The 26,259-nt window shown below is 47.2% G+C and overlaps 1 protein-coding gene and 1 non-coding gene across 3 annotated transcripts in view; both read right to left on the bottom strand.

Moving 5' to 3' along the window:
- Window positions 1-26,259, bottom strand: part of CAMK1D (calcium/calmodulin dependent protein kinase ID) — a 417,212-nt gene that overhangs the window by 333,579 nt on the left and 57,374 nt on the right. The gene's annotated exons all lie outside the window — the stretch shown is intronic.
- On the bottom strand, window positions 294-424 carry LOC132421473 (U6atac minor spliceosomal RNA). Its single transcript, XR_009518718.1, has one exon. It is a non-coding gene; the product is annotated as a U6atac minor spliceosomal RNA (small nuclear RNA).

Below are 26,259 nucleotides of genomic sequence, written 5' to 3'. Positions count from 1 at the left end.
GGCAATGTACCCGGACATCATCCTACATCAGAATGTAGATCTTCCTCGCTCCCTTTCAACAGCTGCACAGCATTCTACTGTACACATACACCATCCCTCAACTGCTCCCTGATGACTGATGGACACTGGGTGGCTTCTGATGTTTTGGTGTTACACGCAAAGTTTCAGTGATAACCGTGTACACATGTCATTTCATTACATGAGCAGGTGTATGTACAGGGGAAGATTCCCAGGCCAGGACTGCATATCTGTAATACTGATTCACACTGCCAGATTCCCCTCCTGTAGGTTGTTAAAAGATATTGTTAGGTGGCTATAAAGAGGTGGTGATGCCTTAAAAGTATGTGTGCAGCGTCGGTCACTAGAATTTTTCCCATTCTTGTCAAGCAGAATGCTAACCTAATTCTTCACTTTCATTAAACCCAGGCTCTTTTAAAATTTAAATCAATGCAGCATCCCCTGATGGTGGTTGGTTCAGTTTTCCTATTCTACTTCTACCCATCAATTCTCTAGGCTAACAGATTTTCCCTCTAGCAACTTATTAGAGGAAAACAGGTTTTCTAAAAAAGCCTAGTTAATACGGGGGGGAATTAAATTTTTATAAGCATATTCAGGGGTTCTCAATCAGCAGCAAATTTTTTTCTTCATCACAATATCCAAAATGACATGGAAAGAAAAACATAAATGAATATTTAAAATCTTTATTCATTCCAATTCAGGGGACTCCCCTCAAAACTAGTTTATATTCTCAGAGTTTTTAGTAATTCATGACTCTTTTTCACAGTGAGAACCTAAAATTAGAAAATGATGGCTATTTGCAGAATTAATGAAAAGGTCCTTTTCCCACTCCTTTTTGTTTTTTTTTGTTTTTTTTTTTTTGCAGTACGCTGTTGTGGCCTCTCACTCTCACTGTTGTGGCCTCTCCCGTTGCGGAGCACAGGCTCTGGACGCACAGGCTCAGCAGCCATGGCTCACGGGCCCAGCCGCTCCGCAGCATGTGGGATCTTCCCGGACCAGGGCACGAACCCGCGTCCCCTGCATCGGCAGGCGGACTCTCAACCACTGCGCCACCACAGAAGCCCTCCCACTCCTTTTAGAGACAGCATGAGGAAACAACATACTTTTACATGAGAATCTCGGCTTTCAGGAAACTGATCCTCTAGCTTAGGATATTCATCATAGTCAAGGAGCACAACAGCAATAATCTGCTTTCGTACCAGCACGGTTTGCTAAATACAAGTATACTAGACTAAATTCGTTCCTTTGTTTGATATACGGTTGACCCTTGAACAACGTGGCAGCTGGGGTACCAGGCCTCCCGGAAGTTGAAAATCCAAGTATAATTTAGAGTGGCTCTTCCATATCCAGAGTTCTGCATCCCAGGGATCAACCATCCACAGATCAAACAACTGCAGATGACGTAGTACTATAGTATTTACTATTGAAAAAAAATCTGCGTAGGAGTGGACCCGCGTGGCACAAACCCATGTTGTTCAAGGGTCAACTGTACTTTTGCACCATGCCGTCAACACACTTTAAAACCATTTGGCGCGGACAGTACGATATCCTTTCCTGTGCTAGTGACTGTGAACTTCAATTCCGGGGACAGTTTGTTAACCTTAATCAGTAACTCATACTCCATCCACCAAAGACATGCACAAGAGTATTTTTAGCTGCTGTATTCATACTAGCCCCAAACTGGAAACAAACAAATGTCCATCAAGTGTAGAATGTGTATCTAGATTTCATACAACCGAACACTACACAGCGACGGGGGAAAATGAACAATTTATATACATAACAACATGAATGAATCCACAAAATGTAAGTATGATTCCCTTCACGTGGAATTTAAATCAGGCAAAACTGCTTTATGATGACAGAGGTCAGAATGATTGTCCTTGGGGAGGGGGACGTTGTTCCAACTGGGAAAAGGGGACCGGGGACCTTCTAGGGTGATGCAAATGTTCTACATCTTGATCTAGGTGGTCATTACACGGGTTAAAATTTTTGAGGTTTGTGAACTTTACTCTATGTAAATTATACCTGAGCTGGTCAGCTAGCATCCACCCAAGAAGTCCTTACTCGGGCTTCCCTGGTGGTGCAGTGGTTGAGAGTCCGCCTGCTGATGCAGGGGACACGGGTTCGTGCCCCGGTCTGGGAAGATCCCACATGCTGCGGAGGCCCGTGAGCTATGCGGCCAAAATAAATAAATAAATGCTCTTTTTTAAAAAAAAAAAAAAAAGGTTTATCTATTCTAGGAGTGCCTGTCATAGGAATGACAATATTTACTGAAGGATACTCTTATCAGAACTTACCTCTCTCACCCCCTCTAAATCAATTAGTCGCTGAGGCTAAGACAGAGGGAAGAACCCAGGAGGCACCCATGATGCTGGGGAACACCCAGCCCCGCAAGGGGAAGGTCAGGGTAAAGGGGGAGGAGTCATCCCACAGCCCTGATGGCCCTTTCCCAGCAGTGCCCCCCACTGCGTCCCTTCCCTCCTCCTCCCCCCGTGCCAGGCTGGCCCAGAGGAGCAGAAGGGGTGAAGCCCCCTCTCCCTCCCAACTCCTGGGAACCTGCTGGAAGCCCACCTACTGCTTCTCTCCCCTAAACCAGCGTGGCCTGAGTCAGAGGTTCAGAATGAGGAAGCCCTTTATTACCACATACTACAGCCCTCAATTAGCTTTTCTCAGGAATAAAGTTAATATCTTGGTCTCCGTCTATCTGAACCCTCAGCCCAACTTCTCAACTGGTTCAGAGCTCAGGTGGGAAAGGCTGTGTTGTTAATGGGCCCCCACGCTTCACACACGGCCCCCAGGGGCCTGAGGCAGGAGTGGTGAGAAGGCAAAGAAGCTGGGAAGAGGCTTTACCAGGGCCCCTGCATGACGCAGAGAACTCGCCCATCACAGGGGCCTCTGGGGATGGAGCGCCTGATATCCACCCATAGGCGGTCCCTGCATGACCTTTTCATTCTTTTGTTCTGGAACAATAGGAATTTCCTAGATAGGTAACCTGAGAGACCCAGCATTTAGTCTCCTTGAATAAAACACTAGAGTCTCAAGTAACAAAATGAAATCAGGGAAGGGCTTCCCTAGTGGCGCAGTGGTTGAGAGTCCGCCTGCCAATGCAGGGGACATGGGTTCGTGCCCCGGTCCGGGAAGATCCCACATGCCGCTGAGCCTGCGTGTCCGGAGCCTGTGCTCCACAACGGGAGAGGCCACGACAGTGAGAGGCCCGCAAAAGAGTGTACCGCAAAAATAAATAAATAAATAAAATGAAATCAGGGGAGAGGGATAAATTAGGAGTTTGGGATTAAGAGATACACACTACTATATATAAAATACATAAACAACAAGGACCCACTGTATAGCACAAGGAATTATATTCAATACCTTGTGATAACCTATAATGGAAAAGAATCTGAAAAAGTACGTGTGTGTGTGTGTGTGTGTGTGTGTGTGTGTGTGTGTGTAATATATCGCTTTGCTGTACACCTGAAACTAACACAACATTGTAAATCAACTATACTTCAATTTAAAAAAAAAAAAACACGAAATCAAAAAGACTCTCAAAGTCCTCAGCTAGCTCTAAATGGCATTATGAACATTTACGGAACACACAAAATGCAAGCTTAAACCCAAACCTGCTGGGTTTAAAATGAATTGACTGCCTCTTTCTCTCTGGCAAGTGTACAATTTTTCTAACCAGTGTCAACGCTCAGTCTGCCCAACCTACAGGTTGACCTACAGGTCAAGGCCAGTGTGAGGCGACCCCAAACTGCCTCAACTGATCCCGTAAACCAAATCATTTCCAAATTTCCATCTCATCCTGCTGTAGAGCCACACTTTATGTCTATAAACTTTGAATCCTCCTCCTCCAAGGAGAGAGAAATGAACAAAATCAGAGCAGCTCCCTAAAGGTATTAAACATAAAGCAATGCGCCTTAGAGATCATTCAGTTAGTCCTTCTCCCTCGTTCCTTGTATGAAGCAACTGTAGTGACATAAAGTAAATTCAGTATATGACCTGACCACACACGGGGAAACCAAACAGGAACTGGTATTAGAGGATATTAAAAAATTATTGTGTTAGTTGTGATCATGTTATTTTAGTTTTATGGGGAAACTTCCTTCCTTCCTTCTTCCCTCCCTCCTTTCCTGCCTTCCTTCCTTCCTTCTTTCCTCCCTCCCTCCCTTCCTTCTTTCCTCCCTCCCTCCCTTCCTTCTTTCCTTTCTTCGCAGGATGGGATTAATACTTAATCCACACTAAGTATTATCAGGGGTGGAATGTCAAGGTACTTATTTTTGAAGTTGAGAGGTAACTGACATATAACATTGTGTAAATTTACGGTGTACAACATGTTGCTTTATGTTGCTTTGATACACTTACATACTGCAGTACGATTACACTGCAGTGTTAGCTAACACCTCCACTGCCTCACGTAATTACCATTTCTTTCTTGTGGCGAGAACATTTACCATCTAGTCTCTTAGCAACTTTCAAGTACATAGTAGAGTATGTTAGCTAGAGTCACCATGCTGTGCATTAGATCCCCAGAACTTATTCATCTTCTAACTGCAAGTCTGTACCCTTTGATCAACATCTCCCCAACTTCCCCACCCCCCAGCCCCTGGTAACCACCTTTCTACTCTCTGCTTCTACAAATTCAGCTCTTTTACATTTCACATATAAGTGATATCATACAGTATCTGTCTCTGTCTATCTGACTTATCTCTAGGTCCATCCATGTTTTTGCAAATGGTAGGATTTCCTTTTTTCTCATGGCTGAATAATACTCCATTTTATCAATACCGTATCTTCTTTATCCATTCATACGGTAATGGACACTTAGCTTGTCTTCATGTCTTGGTTATTGTGATTAATGCTGCAATAAGATATCTTCAATTTACTTTAAAATATGTTAGCATTTTTTACAAATGGAGCGAGTTAAATAAGCGAATGAATGAATAGCTGTCTGACCCAAGGGACACACACCTGGTTAGTGGAGGAGCTGGGTAATAGCCAAGCATCCTTCCTCTATTGCTTTACAAGGGACCCTTTACAGTGTTTTATACTCTCAACACCAGAGCAGCTACTCAAGGTGACCGCAGCCTTTCGGAGGCCCATTTGGGCTCCGCCCACTCAGCTTTGGAAGGGCCCTGCACCGTCCAAATTAGTGTGGCAAACTGGGCTTGGATGAAAAGAGTAAGCTGCTAGATTGGGCTTCTTCTCAGATCCAAATGACCAAGGCATGGCCAAAGAGTCATTGAACACTGGCCTGAGGAGACATCTGTTCCAAGTTTCTACAACCATATCAGTGTACCAAGAAACTAGAATCTCTCATCATGTAATAACATGACCTAACAGCATTAGGGTATATTCATACAGTAATAACCAGGAACTGCTTACTATGTACCAGGGAATATTCTAAGGGTTTGACAAGAACGATCTCAGTTAATCACTGCAATACCCAAAGAGGCTGTTGTCTCCATCATACAGAGGAAGGAACCAGAGCACAGAGAGTTTGAGAAAGTTACCACGACCACAGAGCCCTAAGGGTCAGCATCACCCTTTAGGATGACTCTGCCGTATGCTCTCCTTGTGCCACACTCCATTTCCACATAGTCACAGCCGATGTTTTTCTCTGGGAGAAATGGTCCAGGGATACTTCTCATTTCTGTCCTTAAAAACAGTACAAAAGAATGAAAACAAAAGGTAAAAGAGAAAAAACAGAATCCGCCCCACAGGCCCAAACAAAATGTCCGATGTCAGAAAAATCTTTCACTTTGTTTTTCTCATGAAAAATTCAAACCTTCAAGTGCCCGCCTAACTCTCTTCTCCAAACAAATCTGGACTAGAAAGGCAGGCAGCTCTGTGGTTTCCCCTCTAGAGAACTATCTGAAGGCTCCCCACTGGACAGCAGAGACCCAGGCTGCCCACTGAGCCTCTCATCCCGATGTGATGGGCAGTTGCCAGTCATTCCCTTCAAGGGCTCTGAGTCAGTTTCTGCAGAAAAGTCTTCACACACACGCACAGCAAAGAAAGGAGGATGCAGTCAACCTTCCAATACCTTCTCTAATGCTTCCAGTACTGACAATGACTTTGAATGAACCTTTACAGTTAAATTACATCATTAATGTTGTGTCTTCAAAGCTAAAATGAGATACAAGACTAAAAAAATCAATTTGAAACAACTGATCCTAGAAAAAGTGAGGTGTCTTAGGATGAAATGGGGATACTGCCTGTTGGAATGGTCCCATTCCAGAGCCCTTTCTCTCCATTAATCCAACAGGAATAAGTTAAGGGTGTCTGGTGTAATCTTAGAAGTCGTCACAGAATTCTCAAAGGATGTCTTCAATTCTTTGAGGATTCTCAAAGAATTCTCAAAATACAGCACATGTAGCATCTGAAAGCACGGAGGGGAGGGTAGACTAAAAACCAGATCAACAAGAACCAAGAGTTCTAACTCCAAAGGGTTCAGTAATTATTGGCATGAACGTTTCTGCAACAGGCCTTGATCACAAAAAGAAAAAGGATTTTTATCTTGGCTACTTTCCCTATTTGAAAAACTGAGTTTCCTCAAAAATTAGTAGGCTGAATGAGGAAGGTAATAATTAAGGCACAGAGGCCATATTTCCTATCTGCCATGGAAATGAACAGCGGTATCTACAAATAACAAGAGCCTCTCACACGAAACAGCTTCCTTTCGCTAGCTGGGAACTTCTCGTTCCTTCCCCAAATTCATCATTGTGAAAATTAGTATCTGACATTCACCAAATGCCAACAGCAGGCCTCTATCTGCTATTATGACTACATCATTTGTTCACCTCTGAGCTGACTTCCAAAACATGGTTAACTTCGGCCCAGAAAACAACCGTCAGGCAAGAAGATAAGGAAGGCAATTTGAAGTTATACTAACAATAAAAATAAATTAGTGATATAATTTTCAGGCGTTGTCAAGGGCATGCTTTATGGTTTTTACATTAAAAAGACTGGGGACTCTTTTTCTTTTTTTTTTTTCTTTTTATGACTTCAGACAGTGCAGATGTGACGGTTATAATGGCTAAAGGCTAGTCAGGAAAAGACCTTGGGATAGTCTCCTGTCTAAAAATGTGTGTTGACATGACTAAGCAACGAAACTTTGAAAACCCAAAGGCAAGTCTGTCTATTCTGCAGCCCAGTCGTGTGTCTTCCCTTTTCTCACCCATATTTTGGTGCTAAGTATCTCACAGTTGGGAATGGCAAGGCCAACATGGAAGCCAGCCAAATAACAAGAGACAGAAGGCCTAGGCCTGTCTTTCACCCCAAAGAAGCTATGACAAATGGCAGAAACAGGGGCTTCCCTGGTGGCGCAGTGGTTGAGAGTCCGCCTGCCGATGCAGGGGACGCGGGTTCGTGCCCCGGTCCGGGAGGATCCCACATGCCGCAGAGCGGCTGGGCCCGTGAGCCATGGCCGCTGAGCCTGCGCGTCCGGAGCCTGTGCTCCACAGCGGGAGAGTCCACAACAGTGAGAGGCCCACGTACCGCAAAAAAAAAAAAAAAAAAAAGGCAGAACCAAAGCTAATTCTAACTAAACTCTAGCCGTGCAGTATTTAAACCAGTTCCAAGGTGGTTTCATTTCAGAACTCTCACATTAACTCAACGAGCATATTCTCTTCCTCAAAGTCGAAGAGACCAGGGAAACGGAGATTTCCACGGTCCTTCTCATGCCTGACTATATAAGCACAACCCATGGTTCATGCCTCCAGGAAGGCAATTACAATATTATACTGTAACCACTAATTTCTCTGCTTGTCTGTCCCTTCCCCTCCATGACAGGGCCCTCAAAACGCCAGCACACCATGTATTCATCTGTTTGACAGCAGCGCCTGGCTCTGACTGGACATCTGTCATCTCTGTTCCATAAATACTGAATAAATCTTTATAAACACAGAATCTCTGAGAAGACTTTCTGCTCAAAAATATCCTTCCAACTCAAGCCAGAATATCACTATTAAAGGTTAATCTCTTTGGCTCTGTCTTCCAGAGTTTTTAAAGTAGATCTCTGTGAAGGGTGTCACTGTCTTCTCATCTGCTGTGAGCTAATATATAAAGGGAATAAAAGAAAATGGCTCAAAGGGAAAGATTAAAGAGGAGAGAAACAGTGAGGAAGGGGTGGTGGAAGGAGTGAAGGAAATGAGAAGAAAAGATAAGGTGGGAAGGAGGCAAAGACACAGCCGCCTTCTTCAGTTCTGCCTGGAATCCATCATCACAGCCTCCTTTCCTGGAAGAACTGTGGACGTTCCTGGGTGTACTCACTCCTATTGTGCCTCTTCTTACAAACGAAATGGAGGAAACAGGTTTTCACGGTCCCCAAAATGCTCATCAGTGGTTGCAAGTTTCTTTTTGATTTTTTTCTCCTTTTTAGAAAAGAAAGCAAAACAAAAGGAGAGAAGAACACTCCACACACCACCTTTCACGACCTCAAAGAGCAACATCATTAGACTCTGGACGTGAAAACTCTGCCTGCAGGTCAATGTTCAAGGTTTGGGGTGACAACTAAAAACAGTGACCAGGAAAGGAAGGGCTTTGCAGATCCAACTGAAATAAAACATTAGGAGACTGAAGTTCCGCTTCTGTATAACGTTTACAAGAAATCAAAGTTTTAAGAAAAGCAAATTACTAGGAAAGACTACTTTAATAACTCCTTGAGCATATGGTTTAAATTTTATGGAGTTTTTGGTCCATTCTAATTCATTAATAACACCTGGAGAATTATTTCTGCTGCGTTTTTATGCCGTCAAAGAGACTGACTTTTATAACTTTAAATGCAAATTGTAAATTTACATTTTTTTCACCTTTCTGTGCAAGAAAATTCAATTTATACAATTTCCAATCTATTCTACGTTCTAGAGATTTTACTGAATCTGACTATTAGCAAGTGCTTCTCGGGTTATTTGAGGGTTTTAGTTTCCATCTTTGAGTACAGCGTAGAATAAAGAAAAGTAAGCTTAGATGAGAGAGGGGAAAAATAGAGTTTGCCATTTGTCACATCAAATTAAACAAACCAAAACAAACAAACCAATGTATATCTATATATCCAAAAGGACTAAAATACAACAAGAGTATTAGGAGGGAAAAAGGGGGAACAGCTCTACTCTTTCATAATTACTACATATTTTAAAAGAGACTTTTATGAGGAGTTACAAGGAATAAACAAACTCCAGGCCAGGGAAGCCCCATCTCTGCCTTTCATCAGATTTAAAGAGAAGTTCCTGCTATAAAGTAAGACACGTCAGGCCACTAAATTCTTCTCCATTTTGTTTAGACAAACAAAATCTCCTCAGCCTGCCTGGTACCAAAGATACAGCAGGAGAAAAGAAGGAATTGCAGGCCCCTCTCAGGACTCGGGGACCGTCAGGTTCAAGTGCAAACCACTCAGAACACAGCTCTGCAGCTTGTTCATGCAACAGATGTTGACACCGACGATGCTAACAGAAGAAGGGAGGATGAACAGTAAGAGGAAAACTCCACAGCTGTCATCACAGCCGAACCCTCACATGCAGGCAAACAATACGATGCACGTTTCAGGTGTATCAATTTCATCTCCACAGCGCACTGAATGGTGATAAAGCTTCCAGCAGATATAAAGGGATGTGCATTCACAAAATAATTGTAAAAACATGTGGCTCTTGCTGTCTGGCCTTCAGTGAATAAATGCACCCACATACGAGCACTTTCAATCCACGTGAAACCACAGCAAACAACCGTTCTGGTCTCTGAGACACATGCAGTCTTTTTACCCACAGAAAGCTTCAAAAATGAGTTGCAGAAAAGAAAAACCATTTTAGCCTGTGCGATACAGAACAGTAAATAGTCCTCTGACAGTCAGGCACCGGGCTTGGGATAACAGCTCCTGGGAGATGTAGACAAGGGTGCCTGACATCTGTTCTACCCAGACAACAGTCTCCCACCCACGAGGGCTGCATGACTCCGTTTTTAACAGCTGGGAGGGGAAGATGGGAAAGATTCCTGCACCAGAAGTCTGAGGTCTGGGGAAAATTCCAGGGAAAACCAAAATCCGATGCAAGTATTATGTCCTTCTAAAAAAAAGTGAAAGTAACATAGTGCTGTTTGAGGATATGGTTTATACTCGGTGTCCAAAGGCAAGTCTCTTTATTTTTGGTTGTCTACCTGAAGTCAAAACTATTAACTGTATGGTAGAATGGGGCAAGGCAGGAAGGAAAGAGGCAGGCTTCCTCTACGCTACGGAGAACAAACCCATCACATCTCTACCACGATACCTCAAACTTCAGAAGTTATGGCGAGAATTTTAAACCTCAAGGTTAGTAATCCCTAGCACGACTCCAAAAATGCAGACCCACTACCCCTGGTAAGAGATCAGCAGCAGTGGACAAATTTCCTTACAATATTGAAGTCCCAGACCAGTGAAATGAATAGAAAGGAGGTTCCAGCAAACAGGAAGGTGACAAGGCAAAGATGTGCCCAGGAAGCCCTACTGATAGAATAGCCTGGGCTTAGAAATAGGGTTTTCTTAGAAGCTGAACATGTCATTTAAGAAAGGAACGGAATTAATGTCCTGGGGAGTTAAGCCTTTTCATCCTTCCAATTCAGAGAGGACAGAAGCCAAATATATAATTCCATCAGGGCAGAGGACAAACGAGGCCGTTACCTGATGTGAAGCAAAGGACCAGGGTTGGAGAAAAGAGGCCAAGAACTGCTCTGAATGAGGATTCTTCTCCAAGGCAGATCTGAGATCAGGGGTCCAAGGTGAAGAGGATGAGGACCAATGCGCAAGGTGCAGGGCAATGACTTCCGCTGCCGGAATCACTCTATAAGCCTAGCGGGGTATGCAGGAAGTGATCACAGCAGGCCTGATTTCTGTCCTTGGAAGGGGCTGCTTCCAAGGCTGGCCCTTGACGGGCACCTGAGAACTTGGATGTGCAAAGGGTTCCCACCATGCAAACTGCAGAGACTGGCTCCCTGTCCGACCCTGTTCATGTATCAGTGTGGTTCAGGCCTGAGTAGGACAAAAAGGTGAGGGAAGGGAGAATTTGCTCTCCACCTGATTACTAAGCTGGGACATTGGTGCTGGATGTCCCTGCCCTCAGACTGGGACGGACACCACTGGCTCTCCTGCTTCTCAGGCCTTCAGACTCAGACTGGAATCATACCACCACCTCTCCCGGGCCTCCAGCTGCTGACTGCAAATCATGGGACTTCTCAGCCTGCATAATGACATGAGCCAATTCCTTATGATAAATTACCTATCTATCTAACTGTCTATCCACCTATCTGTCTATCTATCTATCTCCTTTCGGTTCTGTTTCTCTGCTGAACCCTGAATAATACAGCAATATTATTTAATAGGTTTGAGGCTATTGCAAGGAATTTTTTGACTTTTCAGTTATGGAAGGAGACTTGCTAATTTACGTCCTTAAATTTTTGGAATCATTAAGCAATAACCCGTTAGGTGCTATTATCCCTAAAGCCACCGGTTAATTCAGGGCTAGTAATGAAGGCTCACAAGTAGTGGAAGAACAGCCTGGAATATAAAAGCCAGGACCCCAGCCTACTTCACAGCTTTGACTGGACCCAGCCCTGCTCCAGCCCCTGATAACTACAGCAGTGGATAGCTCCGGGGCACCCATCATCTGGCCTCAGTGCCAGGCCTTTCACACACATGATCACACAACCGCAAACGCTGAAGGACTCTCCCATTTTACAGATGGGATTCGGAAAGGCAGAGCAATGTGTCAGAAGTCACAAGTCAAGGTGTGTCTGGTTCCAAACCCCACACACTCTATATCATCGCTCTGTGGCCAACTACAATCTGAGAAACACTCCAACGGACTGGGTTTCGTTCAGAAGAAAAAAAATTTTAGGGCTGATTATTCAAGGTAAGACAACTACAGAAAAGCAAGAGAGCTTTTCCCTGTTGGCATATACAAAAACACTCAGTATCACCCTAGGCCTTTGGAAGTACTGAGAGCACCCTGAGAAGAACATACCCAACCCAGGTGAGACGCCAAAGACTTAAGGAAAAGTCGCTGAAATTCAGGACACCAGCTGCCCCTACGGTGGGTGACCGCATAAGTGTCTCATTCCACTCGAGCTGAGGATAAAACTGTACTACGCCTATGAACGTTTCCACGACAGGTGAAAGGTTTACGTTGAACATCTGCTTTCCTTCTGGGAGTCTGGAATTGGGGCACAGCCAGGCAGAGGTGCCTACGTGGTCAGCCCCAGTAAAAACCCGGGCTGCTGGGGTTTAGCCTAGCTTCTCCAGGAGACACCATCTCACACACAGGGTCACAACTTACTGCTGGGGAATTAAGCTCATCCTGTGTGGCTCCACAGGGGAAGGACCCTGGGAAGCTCGCGCCTGGTCTCCCTGGACTTCGCCCCACGTGCCTTTTCCTTTCACTGATTTTGCTCTGTATCCTCTCACTGTAATAAATCACAGGCATGAGTGAGACGATCCGCTGAGGCCTGTGAGTTCTCCTGGCAAATCATCAAATCGTAGTGGTCTTGGGGACCCTAACCCAGGGGGCTTCATACCTACCTTGTGAGTGACCCACTCAGCCGTGGTACCACAGATACTCAAGATCCAACCCTTCCTTTGCCGTGTGGACCAGGAACGCACGTCTCCTGTCCCACTGCACCAAGGAGGGATGATACTTCAAACTCAGAGGCACTCACAGACCTGCCCAAACTTGGACCGCAGGAAGCGTGGCATCCTGAAATGCTGGCCTAACAGACAGGTAGTCCTCCCACTGACACTGGGACTCTAAACACAACCATTCACCAGGTGAGGCCTGACCGCTCGTAGTACCCGGATGAAACGGAGCTGAGAGTCGGCCAGGAGCAGGGCCGCAAACGTGTTATCTGTTCTGCAGGTTCATCACTCTGCGTGTTAGTCAGGGTTCTGCAGAGAAACAGAACCAGTAGGAGATAGAGATACAGGAGAAGATTTATTATAGGAACTGTCACGCAGTTATGGAAGCTGAGAAGCCCCACAGTCGGCTGTCTGCCAGCTGAAGAACCAGGAAAGACAGAGGTGCGATTCAGTCTGAGTTCAAAGGCCCGAGAACCGGGGAAGCCAATGGGTGAAGTCCCAGAGCCTGAAGGCCCAAGAACCAGGAGCCCCAATGTCCCAGGGCAGGAGGAGATGGACGTCCAGCTCAAGAAGAGAGTGAACCTGCCCTTCCTCCGCCTTTTTGTTCTACGCAGGCCCTCGGGATTGGATGAGGCTTCTGCATGTTAGAGAAGGCTCTCCGTTACTCAGTGCACTGATTCAAATGTTAATCTCCTCCGGAAACACCCTCACAAACTCACCCAGAAATAATGTTTCACCAGTTATCTGGGCACCCCTTAGCCCAGCCAAAACATATTACTGCAAAAAACGCTCTGAACCCATGGCTTTGTTTTTCCTTCGTTTTTGTGGGCTTTATTCCGTGAATATACAGCAAGTGCCCACTTCTTGGAGAACCACATGTAAGGCATTTTGGGGACACACTACCAATAAGGTCCTGTTCCCCTTCAAAGCACGTAAACCTTGAATAAGTGTTCCAAAATTCCATGAGTTGGAACTACCAGATTCTGCTTCCCTTGGCCCAATTTCATCCTTCTTTTGTTGACTGAATCATCAAGGAAAATTGAGGAAGAGAACCGTAAGAAAACCTAGACTATTTTGTTTGAAAAAGCAAATATAAAAAATATCAAACCCTTCAATCTGAGAAAGGGGCAAAAAAAAAAAAAAAGAATACCATGCAACCTGGAACAGGAAATGAGGGCAGAAAGAAGACTACCAATCGTTGGTAATCAAATCCTGTGGTCTGCAGAAGGGCACTCTGTAGTGATGAGAATAAGCAGCAAATCTCCAGGAAAGTGTGAGGCATCAAAGTAGCTGAGGCTAGGAAAGGTATTCAGCTGGGAGACCAGGGGATCTCCATGCCCCTCTCATCTCTAAGAGGAGAACAGCACAAAGAGGGTAATTCTGAGGCTGGCTGAGATGAAACCTGACGGAGCACCTGGTGTGTGGTCTGTGGGTTTCTCCCTGGTGATATGATGTCGTCCGTGCCCCACCCATTCCCCGCCCCCTCCCCAATGCCCAGAATGCATCTGGGCACAGTCAGTGGTTCTTTTCAGTTATCCAGTGAGAGCTCAGGGATTGTTCAGTGGCTACATAGCATCTGCATTTACTTTAATTGAGTGGGCTTCACACAAGACTCTCTCCAAGGGTCTCCCCTTGCTGTGCAGGCTCTCCCAATTACTAATGTGTCTCCATCCCGGGAGAAGATGGCTGGAATCCGGGCTTCAATGGCTGCCAGCGTGACCTCTCCCCCACTGACAGCAGAGCACAGGTGACAAGGAAGCCACGGGGCTGGACGACAGGGAGTCTTCAGGGAGCGAGCCATCCCAACACCTCCAGCAGCACAGGTAAGTGCTGGCACCTGACACCATCCATCCGTCCATCCATCCATCCATCCGTTCATTCATTCATTCATTCCCACTTTGGAAGGAAAGTAGAAGACTTCAAACCTGGCCCCAGCCCCCAAGTCAGACCTGCCACAGACCCAATAACACTGAGACAGCAGACGAATGAACCCCCGGAATCACTCACAGCACTGTCTGCAAACGACCGTGGGCTGATGGAAAAGGCTTCAGAGTCACAGCCTCACACGGCTGGGAAAGCTCTAGAGCTGTCTCCCCCCACCAACAGGGACAAGTTCCAGTCGGTCTCTGTGGGCCCAACACCTCCCCACAGCCCACTGTCACCACAGGGGAAGAACTGCCCCCGTTGCTGGGAGCAGCATTACCCCCTGTCCTCAAAGAGCCTGCAGAATCTGGAAACCAGCCTTCCTCAGATTCACCCCAAATCCTTCTTCCTTCAGATTCACCCCAAATCCTTCTTCCTAATGCAGAATGCCAGGCCCAAAGGGTTCCCACAGCCAGCTGTGCTCAAGGAGATGTGCTGAGCCTTCTCGGTCATCTTTTCCCAGGTGTGACCTGACTCTCCAGACCCCAACTCGTGGCTGAAAAGAAAGTCACAGTTGGGGGTCATACAGTGTCAGGAAAAAACAGTGGAGAGCTGCAAGAGGCTGCAGAGAACATCTCCAAATCCTCACTGAAGGCGAGGGAGTCGTAAATCTTCTTTTTGTGTGTGTGTGTGGTACCCGAGCCTCTCACTGTTGTGGCCTCTCCCGTTGCGGAGCACAGGCTCCCGACGCGCAGGCTCAGCGGCCACGGCTCACGGGCCCAGCCCCTCCGCGGCATGTGGGATCTTCCCGGACCGGGGCACGAACCCGTGTCCCCTGCATCGGCAGGCGGACTCTCAACCACTGCGCCACCAGGGAAGCCCCCCTTTTTTTTTTATTGAAGTATAGTTGATTTACAATGTTGTGCCAGTCTCTGCTGTACTAAATCTTAAAATGTAATATAGAAAAGATGGATAATAGCCATCAGTCCTAGCTTTCCTAAGCAATCCCTTCAGGGAAGCAGAAAATTAGGCGAAAAGTTAGGTGTGGTCATGCAGGCAAGACGAGAGGCCTGCGAAGCAGGGACATTTCCCCACGTCCCTGCCCTAGGGGGAGAGAGAAACACATTCCACCCACTGGCCCCCTGGCTACTCCCCACCAGCCAGGCTGGCTCTCTGAAGAGTTACACCGGCTTTTCTTGAGTATTGGTGAATCTTTTAAGCAAATTATCCCTTGTGGAGATGGGGACCATTTATCACCTCTTGGTGCTGTGTGATTAACTGGTTCCCTTGGGGGTGTCTGAGGATTGGTCCTGCACCCCACTCAGTACCTGGGTCCCAGGTCTCTACATTATCTCCTTTCATCCCAGTGACTGAAGGATCCCAGCCTCGGATTCACTCGGACCCGACTGCAAGCCCAGCTCCCTCCCATTCGGTAAGCAACCAGCTAAGAGCTGATCCCGGTGTCCATACCGTATGCTAACATATATATATGGAATCTAAGAAAAAAAAATGTCATGAAGAACCTAGGGGTAAGACGGGAATAAAGACACAGACCTACTAGAGAATGGACTTGAGGATATGGGGAGGGGGAAGGGTAAGCTGTGACAAAGTGAGAGAGTGGCATGGACCTATATACACTACCAAACGTAAAACAGATAGCTAGTGGGAAGCAGCCTCATAGCACAGGGAGATCAGCTCGGTGCTTTGTGACCACCTAGAGGGGTGGGATGTGGAGGGTGGGAGGGAGGGAGATGCAAGAGGGAAGAGATATGGGAACATATGTAAATGTATAACTGATTCATTTTGTTATAAAGCAGAAACTAAGACACCACTGTAAAGCAATTATACTCCAATAAAGATGTTAAAAAAAAAAAAAAAAACCCAGGGATGACAGCACAGTTGTGAAAAACAGCTCGGGGGCTCTAAGCGGCATATTGAGGTGATGCGTGTTTGATTAACTTTCCCACAAAACTCCCTTCACCATTTTGGTTTATTGTTTTCATTGGTTCTTCCTTTCTCTACTACAGTAATAAGACACCGAGACCAAGGTGGAGGGAAGATCCGTTTCAGCAAATAAGAAAATGAGACCAAGCTCCTGATTTGTTATGCAAAAGCCCCTAAAAGCATTTAAAAATATGAATCACACGGACACAAAAGCTGCAAGACTGCAAAGCTCCAGAGGGAAGCAAGAGAGAAATCCGACACTCAAGACACATGGGCTCTGGCTCCAGCTCTGCCCCTGGGGAGGCCTGTGGTAGTTACAGCCTGAGCAGCTCTTCGACCACCGTTTCTTCATCTGCAAAGCCGGCCACATCTTGCCTCGTTCCCAGACTACTGCACTTGGCCCGCAAGTAGGACCAGGGGAAAGTCGTGTAATTAATTCAAATGACTTGGGGGGAAGGCTAATTTGATTTAGTGAAGCTCTCGATATTCTAAAGCAATCTGATCCCTTTCATGTTCATCAGAAGCAAAACCTCTGGGTTGAGGGGCGCTGCCCCACACCCCCACACCCCCACACCCCCACCCCACCCCCATCACACGGACATCAACCCTCCTGCCAGCAGGGCTAACTGCCCCACAATGCCTGGTTCTCTTACAGAGCCGATAGCTGCCCTGGGGGCCACATTTATCACTTTGCTTTGCCAAGCAATCCCTCTCTCTGTGGGGAGTACCAAGGTCAACATGAGGTTAATCCTCTCCAAATGCTCACAAATTCGAAAAGAGGCTGATCTGAAGTGATAAGAGTTGGGGTTTTTTTCATATGGTAATTGTATATTTAAAATTTTTTTAACATCTTTATTGGAGTATAATTGCTTTACAATGGTGTGTTAGTTTCTGCTTTATAACAAAGTGAATCAGTTATACATATACATATGTTCCCATATCCCCTCCCTCTTGCGTCTCCCTCCCTCCCACCCTCCACATCCCACCCCTCCAGGTGGTCACAAAGCACCGAGCTGATCTCCCTGTGCTATGAGGCTGCTTCCCACTAGCTATCTACCTTACGTTTGGCAGTGTATATATGTCCATGCCACTCTCTCGCTTTGTCACAGCTTACCCTTCCCCTCCCCATATCAAGTCCATGCTCCAAAAAAAAAAAAAGGTCATGAAGTACCTAGGGGTACGACGGGGTTAAGGGGTTTTGACGATTATCCTGGCTGCTGACTTGTGTCCGAGAGAAAAGGGCAAGAGAGAGAAGGGACGTGTGTGTGTGTCTTCATCACTGTGGCTGGCGGTTAAAATGAGGCAAGAAGTCAGAGGCTGCTAAGAGTCAGAGGAGAAAGCAAGCAAGCAAGACAGAAGGCGGGAGACAAAACGAAAGTAGGTGACCCACGGCCACTTAAGGGACCCCCGCACTGGGGGCGGTGAGCTGTTGCTCTGGGAGCTGCCTGCCCTTGGTCCAGGTGGCCCACGGGCCACCAAACCAGTAAATTAAATCCAGTGAATGCAAACAGTCGTGCACACACAGCCCAGGAACTTGCCAGAAGGGAAAGCTCAGGAGACTTGCAGCTGCAGACACAACTTCCTCTGCCCTTGTGTTCCAGGTGCACCTGTGTGGTCACCTTCCTCAGACCTGAACTTGGTGCCGACAGTCTGCCAGCCCCTGCGCTAAGTGCCTGGCACACCGGGATGGATGTGTCGAGTTACAGGTGTCAGGAGAGAGACAGCAGGGCTGGGAACAGCCACTGTGACACTGGGTGGCCAGGAAAGAGTGCTCCGAGGAGGTGACATTGCAACTGCGTGAGGGCAGCCAGCAAGGCCAAGAGAGGGGTGGGGGGAGGAGGAGACAGAAAAGAGGGAAGAGTGAGTCCAAGGCCCAGAGCTGGGGAAGCGCCCGGGTGCCGGAAGTCCGGGGCTGCAGGGGCTGGTGAGGGACGCATAACTGCAAGAATGAGAGGGGGGCTGGGGAAGGGGGCAGAGGTCCCACATCAGAACCCCGGGCCAAGGTAAGGAGGTTGGGTTGTGTTCTACACGCGGTGGGAAGCAGATGGAAGCTTTGGAACAGGACGTGCCTTGATCAACTGCCATCTTCCAGGACGGTGATGATGCTCCCGTGGAGGAGGTGACATCGAAGAAGGACAAAACAAGGAACTTCCCTGGCGGTCCAGTGGCTAAGACTCCGTGCTCCCAATGCAGGGGGCCCGGGTTCAATCCCTGGTCAGGGAACTAGATCCCAGATGCTGCAACTAAGAGCCTGCTTGCCACAACTAAAGATTCTGTATGCTGCAACTAAGACCCAATGCAGCCAAGTAAGATATAAATAAATAAATATTTTTTAAATGGAATAATTAAAGGAAGAAGAAGGACAAGACAAAAGTGGGGGAAGCATTGGGAAGTTACTGCCTCTGCCCAGGAGAGAGAGGACAGTGCCTGGGATTCAGGCCGCAGAAACAGAGATGGGGAGGAACAGACAGCTCTGAGGGATGACACAGGGCAGAATTCTGAAAGTGGAATAAGAAGCTTCAGTGAGAAAGAACGGTGAGGTCCGGGTCTTTAGCAAGTGTTTACTTGCAACGACCTCAAATCCCTCAGTCCAATTCCCAAATCAGGAGCCCAGGTGAGACGGCTCCCAGGAGCCAGCAAGGGTGCTCAACAGGTTGGACAGAGTCCAGCACCTTCCTGCCGAGAAAGCGTGAGCTCTGTAAAGCTAGGAGCGTCCTGCTAGCCCTGTGACAGCTCCCAGAGAGGAAAATAAGTGAAACCGAATGAAGGAAGGGGAAGAGCCTCCAAGGCTGCCGGACAAGGACAGCCCAGGCTGGCTCTCCCTCACCTCCCAGCTCCGCCTTCCACCCCGCAGTGTCCTGCCCTCTGCCCCATAGGACAACTCAGCAAGTGGCACTGTAATAGGGAAGAACAAATCTGACTCCATATTAGATCTGTTTCTTTCACTTTAACCTTTGTATTCTATTGCTTTTGCTTAGAGTTAAGAATGCTGTCTATAGCCTATTCTCAAGGCTTTGACCTTTAAGAGTGTAACACTTTTCCGTTCCTATAGAATTAAAAAATTGCAGCACAGAGAATAACATTTGTTTTGTTGGACGTTTACAGGAACATCGTGACCTGACCTACCTGGACCGAAGACTCCTGGATCAAGAAGTCTGCAACAACGAACCATGCCCCTCCCTCATCTTGCCCCTCCCTCACCTTGCCTTTAAAAATGCTTTGTTGAAAGCCTTCGGGGAGTTCAGGGTTTTTGGGGGGCACGAGCCACCTGTCTCCTTGTGTGGACCTGCAGTAAACCTTTCTCCACTCCAAACTGTGACGTTTCAGCATTGTTTGGCCTCACTGTGTGTCGGGCGCATGAACTTGCATTCGGTAACAGCATCACCCCGGCTTCCGTGGGTGACAGTCAGAAGAGCAGAGAGCAAAAGAGAGAGGTCAGGGTATCACTTACCTGCCCCCTCCATGCTTCGGTCTGGGGTTCCAGCAATGGCCTTCTCCCCACAACCATGGTTCCCTCTGGCATCCATCCTCCAGGGCTCGTGGCCTCCTCTCTTTGCCCTTTTGCCAGGGGAGGGGGGAAGGGCACTAGACCTTGGGTGCCCAAATCTGTTGCTGATTCCCTCCCCCGCCCACTTCGGTCACGAGCCCTTCCATTAAAGTCTCCTCACTGGAAGCATCTAGAGTGGGTCCCCTTCCTGCTGGGATTCCATCTGAAACATGAGGGATGCCCAGGTGCCTGGAAAACCCTTTAAACCAGAAACACAGCAGCCCATCTAGCACAGGGACGTGCCTTCCCGGTATCAGGGGTTGACTCCCCATCCAGTCCAACTATTCCAAAGCGCAAAGATGTCTCATTAAAGAGGAGTTGCTGCAGTGCTCAAACTAACAGCTTCTCACGCCTAGTGTGCTGAAGAGGAAATTGTAAAGGAATAGCAGGGTCGGCTAAAGTTAGCTAAAGTTAAAGAGCTGACACATCCCTGGCATGGCCTGGGCCCCAGTACAATCACAGCGAGCCTGGATTCTTTAATAGCAGGAGGAGAATTTTCTAGTTATTATTTCCAATTCTTCCACCAACACATTCAAGAATATAATTCTTAATGCCGGATTTTATAGTCTTCTTGTCGTCCTACACAATTCGGGACAACTGATACATGACATTTGCTTATTTGGGAGGAATCCTACCTTAATCTTGCCACATATTCACTTGTTTAACAAATCCTTATCAATATTTGTTGATACTGGCAGGCACTAGGCCAACCTCAGAGAGAATGCAAGGTACAGTCCCTCGCCCTCAAGGAGATGAGAATCTAGTTTTGAGGAATGAGATAAAGAAACACACAATTAGGGCTTCCCTGGTGGCGTAGTGGTTGAGAGTCCGCCTGCCGATGCAGGGGACACAGGTTCGTGCCCCGGTTCGGGAAGATCCCACATGCCGCGGAGCGGCTGGGGCCGTGAGCCATGGCCGCTGAGCCTGCGCGTCCGGAGCCTGTGCTCCGCAACGGGAGGGGCCACAACAGTGAGAGGCCGGCGTACCACAAAAAAAAAAACAACGAAACACACAATGAAATGCAAGGCAATAAGAGGAGCTGAGAGCTCAGTAGGCAGCTGGGGGAAACTTTAGGAGGGGCGTGTCTTATCTAGCGTGGGGAGAGAACAGGGAAGGTTTCCGGATGAAATGAAATCTAAGCAGAGGCCAAGAGATGGGCAGTAGCCAGCCCGAGAGAGAGGATGCGGGGGGGGGTCAGGTTGGACCCACATGTGTGAAGCGGAAGAGGAAACATGACACGGCTCTAGGCGTTCAGAGCGGCTGAAGCAAAGTGTGAGCAGGACAGAGGCGAGCAGGCTGGGGGTGTGGGTGACACCCTGTGAACGGCCTCATCCGGAGGGAAACCATACAGTTTATCATCCAAACCGGGACACATGTGCGCTGGGAAGGCCCACCTGAGCTGGGACTGTCCCAGACACGGGGTCACTCCACTTACAATGACACGTGAGGCAGTTCACACTTCACACGGACAAGTGCCTGATGGGGTCTGAGCAGAGAAGTAACACGAGCAGATCTGTGCTTTCGGAAGATCACTGTGGGCCCCTCGTGGACCACAAGCTCGAGAAAAGCTGACAGTGAAGACGGTGAAAGCGGTGAAGGTGCTGCTGGAGAATTTCAGGAAGGAGATGGCGAGGGCTACTGCATGGGGGTGGGGGCGGGATGGTCACTGTTCACAGAGGAATGCAAGACATTTACACTGAAATTTATGATGTGGGAGAGGGATCAGAAGTGGGCGTTGGCAGGAGAGATGCAAGGTAGAGGAAGGAGCCCAACTGATCACTGGATGTCTGGCTGGGGCAAAGAGAGGAGGATACTGGGGCCACTGGAAACCAGGGGACTCAGGTGGGGAGCGAGGGCAGGTTCACTCAAGACGTGCTGGGCTTGATTATTCAGGGAGCCGCTGGACTCCGGAAGGGCTCCGGAAGGAGACTCGGGCTGGAAATGGGGACTTGGGACTTGTCAACACACATGTGATGATCCAAGTGCCCCTGGAATGGGCAGCCGTGACCTTCGGGAGAAAGTCTCCGTGGAGGCTTGGGGTGTACAGGCTGCAGTGAGCTAGAGAAGTGAGGGGACCAAGAAGCAAACTGGGCGAGATATTTGGTCCTGGAGAGTGTACTGCGTCGCGGGCTGGGGGACATCAAATAAGAGGGATCAAGACTTGAAGCAGGAAGCTACCAGGCGTACTTGAATAGAGCAAATGTCATCACCTGGGTGTTGGCAAAAGGCCTCCTTAAGTCCAAATACACACCATTCAGGATCTTTTTTATTTTGTTCCACAAAAAATGAACCCTAAAATAACCAAATTAGTCAGGATACCACATCTACGTCTGTCTGAACGAACCTTGAGGGAAATGTTTCTTATGCTTAAGTCTGAGACACTCAAGTTATCATTTCAAGCTGGCAATCTGATGGGAGAGAAGAAGATGAAATTTCTGTCACTGATGCTTCCAGACAAACAGAGGTGCTGGGTACCTGGTATTCCTCAGTACCTCACTCAGCAGCCAGAGGTAACAATTTACTTGTCACGGGGTAGGATTTAAGGGGCCTCTCTTTTTGATACAGTTAACTAGTCACTCTTATAATATTAGATGAGGTCCATGGAGAGTGGAAGATGAAATCTCTCTCACGTGCCTAGAAGTAAACGGAAGGGGCATAAAAATCCCCCTCCTTCCTCTGTTTTTCTGGACCATAACAACATCCTTGCTTTCTAGATCTCAACACATACTCCATGGACATAAGCAATCCCCTCAAAAGTAATAAATTATAACCACTATATATTACCCCCGTATTTCCTAAAGAGAGCTCAGAGTGGTGAAACAGTTCCATAAGCCAGATCATTATTTTCCGTTTATCTGTAAGGTCTTTTCTTCTTTGGAAACTCCAAGATTCTCTCTTCCATTTTGGCTGGGTGTTCCCATGGCATGCTGGCACCTGAAACACAGCAGTTATTCACATCCAAGGAATCGCGTCCCCTTTAATACCTGTTATTATGTGGTCATGCCTGTGGATTTGAGGCACCTTCAGTCAGACCTAGTGAGTGATCTTTTGATCATTGTGTAATTATCTCATTACCAACATGGGCTGAAAACCAAGAATAACCAGCGAAAGATAAGATCGCCTTCTTTAACCCTCCTGTTACACAACTAAAATATCCTTACTAAAGGTTCATCCTCAACAGATTTATCTCCTCCTCAGTATCTGTTAGGGCTTGAAACCAAGGAGGAATTTTCATATGGTTTAACTACCAAATATCAGTGAGAAATCGTTCTGAATGCCTGGCTTCAATAGAATAAAATTAAGCTGCTGGGGCATGACTGCGAACTATCAAAAACTACCCAGGCAGCAACTTCGCTGGTGGAGCAGTGGTTAAGAATCCACCTGCCAATGCAGGGGACATGGGTTCGAGCCCTGGTCCGGGAAGGTCCCACGTGCCACGGAGCAACTAAGCCCGTGTGCCACAACTACTGAGCCTGCGAGACACAACTACTGGGCCCACACGCCACAACTACTGAAGCCTGCACGCCTAGAGCCCGTGCTCCACAACAAGAGAAGACACCGCAACGAGAAGCCCGCGCACCACGATGAAGAGTAGCCCCTGTTCACCACAACTAGAGAAAGCCCGTGCACAGCAACGAAGACCCAACGCAGCCTAAAATAAATAAATTTTTTTTTTTTTTAAAGTGCCCAGGCAAAATGGCCTGACGTAAACAGTGAACTAAGGCACAAATCAAACAGACTGAAGGCGATGGCTGGGACGTGGGAACTGGCTGTACGTGGTTATAATGTGGGCTAGGAACACCGGGTCTTAAGCTCCCTGGGATTCTGATGGCAAGCACAGAGGGCACAGCTCTGCCCACAAAGCCTCTGGCCCTTAGAATCAGTAGTATAAGCGAGATGCTTTATCAATAGGATTTCACTCCTCTCATTAGGCTCACAGAGCAAAGCCCAGGCTGATGCAAGCTGGACAGAAAGTTCTTCCTACGCTTGGATGTGAAAGTGGGAAGCAGACGAGGCTCAACCACCTGGAGCCCACACCTGCCTGGTCTTGGAATTCCTCACCCAGAGGCACAGGCTGGGGCTCAGGGCCATGATGCTGGTCAGGGCCTCCTGCCTCCCCCAGAGGTCCAAGGTTGGAGATGACGCAGAAAACCTGCAGGGCCCTGAGCAGGCAGCTCCAACCAGAAAGAGGGACTTCTCCAGGCCTGGGGGAAAGCAGTGTGTTCATCTTTTTACATGGAGGGGCCGCAAGCCCCTACAGGAAGACGCTACAGTGATGTATAAGGGGCCTGTCTGCACCCTGCAAGCCCCCTCCTCATCTGATGGCCAGAGCACCGAACTCCTCTGTTGGCCCAGATACCAAAGTGAGCCCACAGAAAAGACGGCAGCCCCCTGGAAATGCAAGAAAATACATCTGATACTTTATTTTATAGGTGGCAGCTTAGACACTTGACATCGTCTATAACAGCCCTGATAGAATCCAATTGGTTTTCTCCTGAAATATTCAGTCTTCCTAGATTCCATGACAACCCTTTGCAAGAGAGAGACTCTTAGAAACACCCAGAAACTTCAGGCCATCTGGATACTGCATTTTTCTGGATAACTCCCCAAAAAAGAATATATTGGACTAAGATTTCCACCCAGAATTCCCAAAGGGTGAATTAAATGAGGAAGCCTCAATTACCTCAAAATCTTACTAATCCAGAAAATACATTGCCAGTAAGGTCTTGTTGGAGTTCTAAAAACAAATACTATAATTTGTCGAACAATAAAACGAATTATATAATGTTCATTTGCCCGGAGTGGCCCATCAGTGTAAAATATTAAAAGGGCTATTATATCATCCCTCTGTTACCTCTATCAAAAGTGTTATTTGGAGGACTTCCCTGGTGGCGCAATGGTTAAGAATCCGCCTGCCAATGCAGGGGACACGGGTTCGAGCCCTGGTCCGGGAAGATCCCATGTGCCATGGAGCAACTAAGCCCGTGAGCCACAACTACTAAGCCTGCGCTCTAGAGCCCTCGAGCCACAACTACTGAGCCCGCATGCCACAACTACTGAAGCCCGAACGCCTAGAGCCTGAGCTCCGTAACAAGAGAAGCCACCACAGTGAGAAGCCCGCAACAAAGAGTAACCCCGCTCACTGCAACCAGAGAAAGCCCGTGCGCATCAACGAAGACCCAACACGGCCAAAAAAAATTTATTTTCTAAGTGTTTTTTTTTAAAGTATTGTGTCCAATTTTTCATTGCTTACTAAAGAAATTTTTAAACTCAATTAATTTAGTTAGTTTCCTAAAGTCAGTAAGAAAGTAGGATCCAGCAAGGGTCAGGCTCCAGGTGAAGCAGTCGTGGTGGTCATGACTTAAGTACGAAAACCCAATATATAAAATAAAACCCTAGGAAGCTGAAAATGGCTTTTCCAATGCTAATACTTTCTACAACCTAGAAGTAACAGGAACTCTTTTTGCTTTTGGGTGTCACGAGTGTGCCTGTGTTTTCTCTTTGGATCTCAGGCTGACTCACTCTCTGGCTTCATTTAGAATAACTGAGGCCCAGTGAGGACTGGTTACTTGTTCCCAGTGCTTTATGCCCCAGGAAAGCCATGGGTCTGACTCATTTCTAATGTGTGCCCTGTGTTTCGTTAATAAAGGCTGTGGAAAAGTCAGGAAACAGAACTTGGCTCTCGCATGGATTTTCCTGGGTTTTTTTCACAGTAACTTAGAAAATGTCACCACCCAAAATCAGTGGGTATCAGGGAAACCCCCTTCCATTCTTGGAATCTCTAGTGAGTGCTGCAGGGTAGCAAACCTACCTCCTTGGGATTAGTTCTCTCAAATTTGCCTCATTTAAAAAAAAATTTTAAATATGGGAGGTAGGGGTAAATATTGATGAGATTATATGTGCCAAGTTTTGAGGAAAATCATTAACGCTTATGAAATCTCCTGTCCCTGGGGTTTTAAAAAGCAGGATGGATTTCCATTTATTTGAGATGAGGTTTGGAATGGATGACCTCCCAGGGACCTTTATAAATTTTCAGTCAAAAATAGAGAAGTCCATTCACTGAGGAAAGGCAAGCAGAAAAGAAGCAGGCAGCTGTTCTAAAGTTTCCTCTGCCCAATGCCCTAACCACAGCACAGCCTCAGCTGAGGTCCTTCTTCTACAGGAAATCTGTGGACATCTCCCAGCATGGGGAGACCATCCTTCTCCACCTTCCACCCAGGTCGGGGTTGGAAACTCCTGGACAAACACAGTACTTGGGACCTTCGCCCAAATGAACATCGAGGGT

This window comes from Delphinus delphis, chromosome 2 (assembly GCF_949987515.2).
Source record: "Delphinus delphis chromosome 2, mDelDel1.2, whole genome shotgun sequence".
Classification (NCBI taxonomy): Eukaryota; Metazoa; Chordata; class Mammalia; order Artiodactyla; family Delphinidae; genus Delphinus; species Delphinus delphis.
Note: the sequence above shows the minus strand (reverse complement) of the source record. Positions and strands in the feature narration are given on the sequence as shown.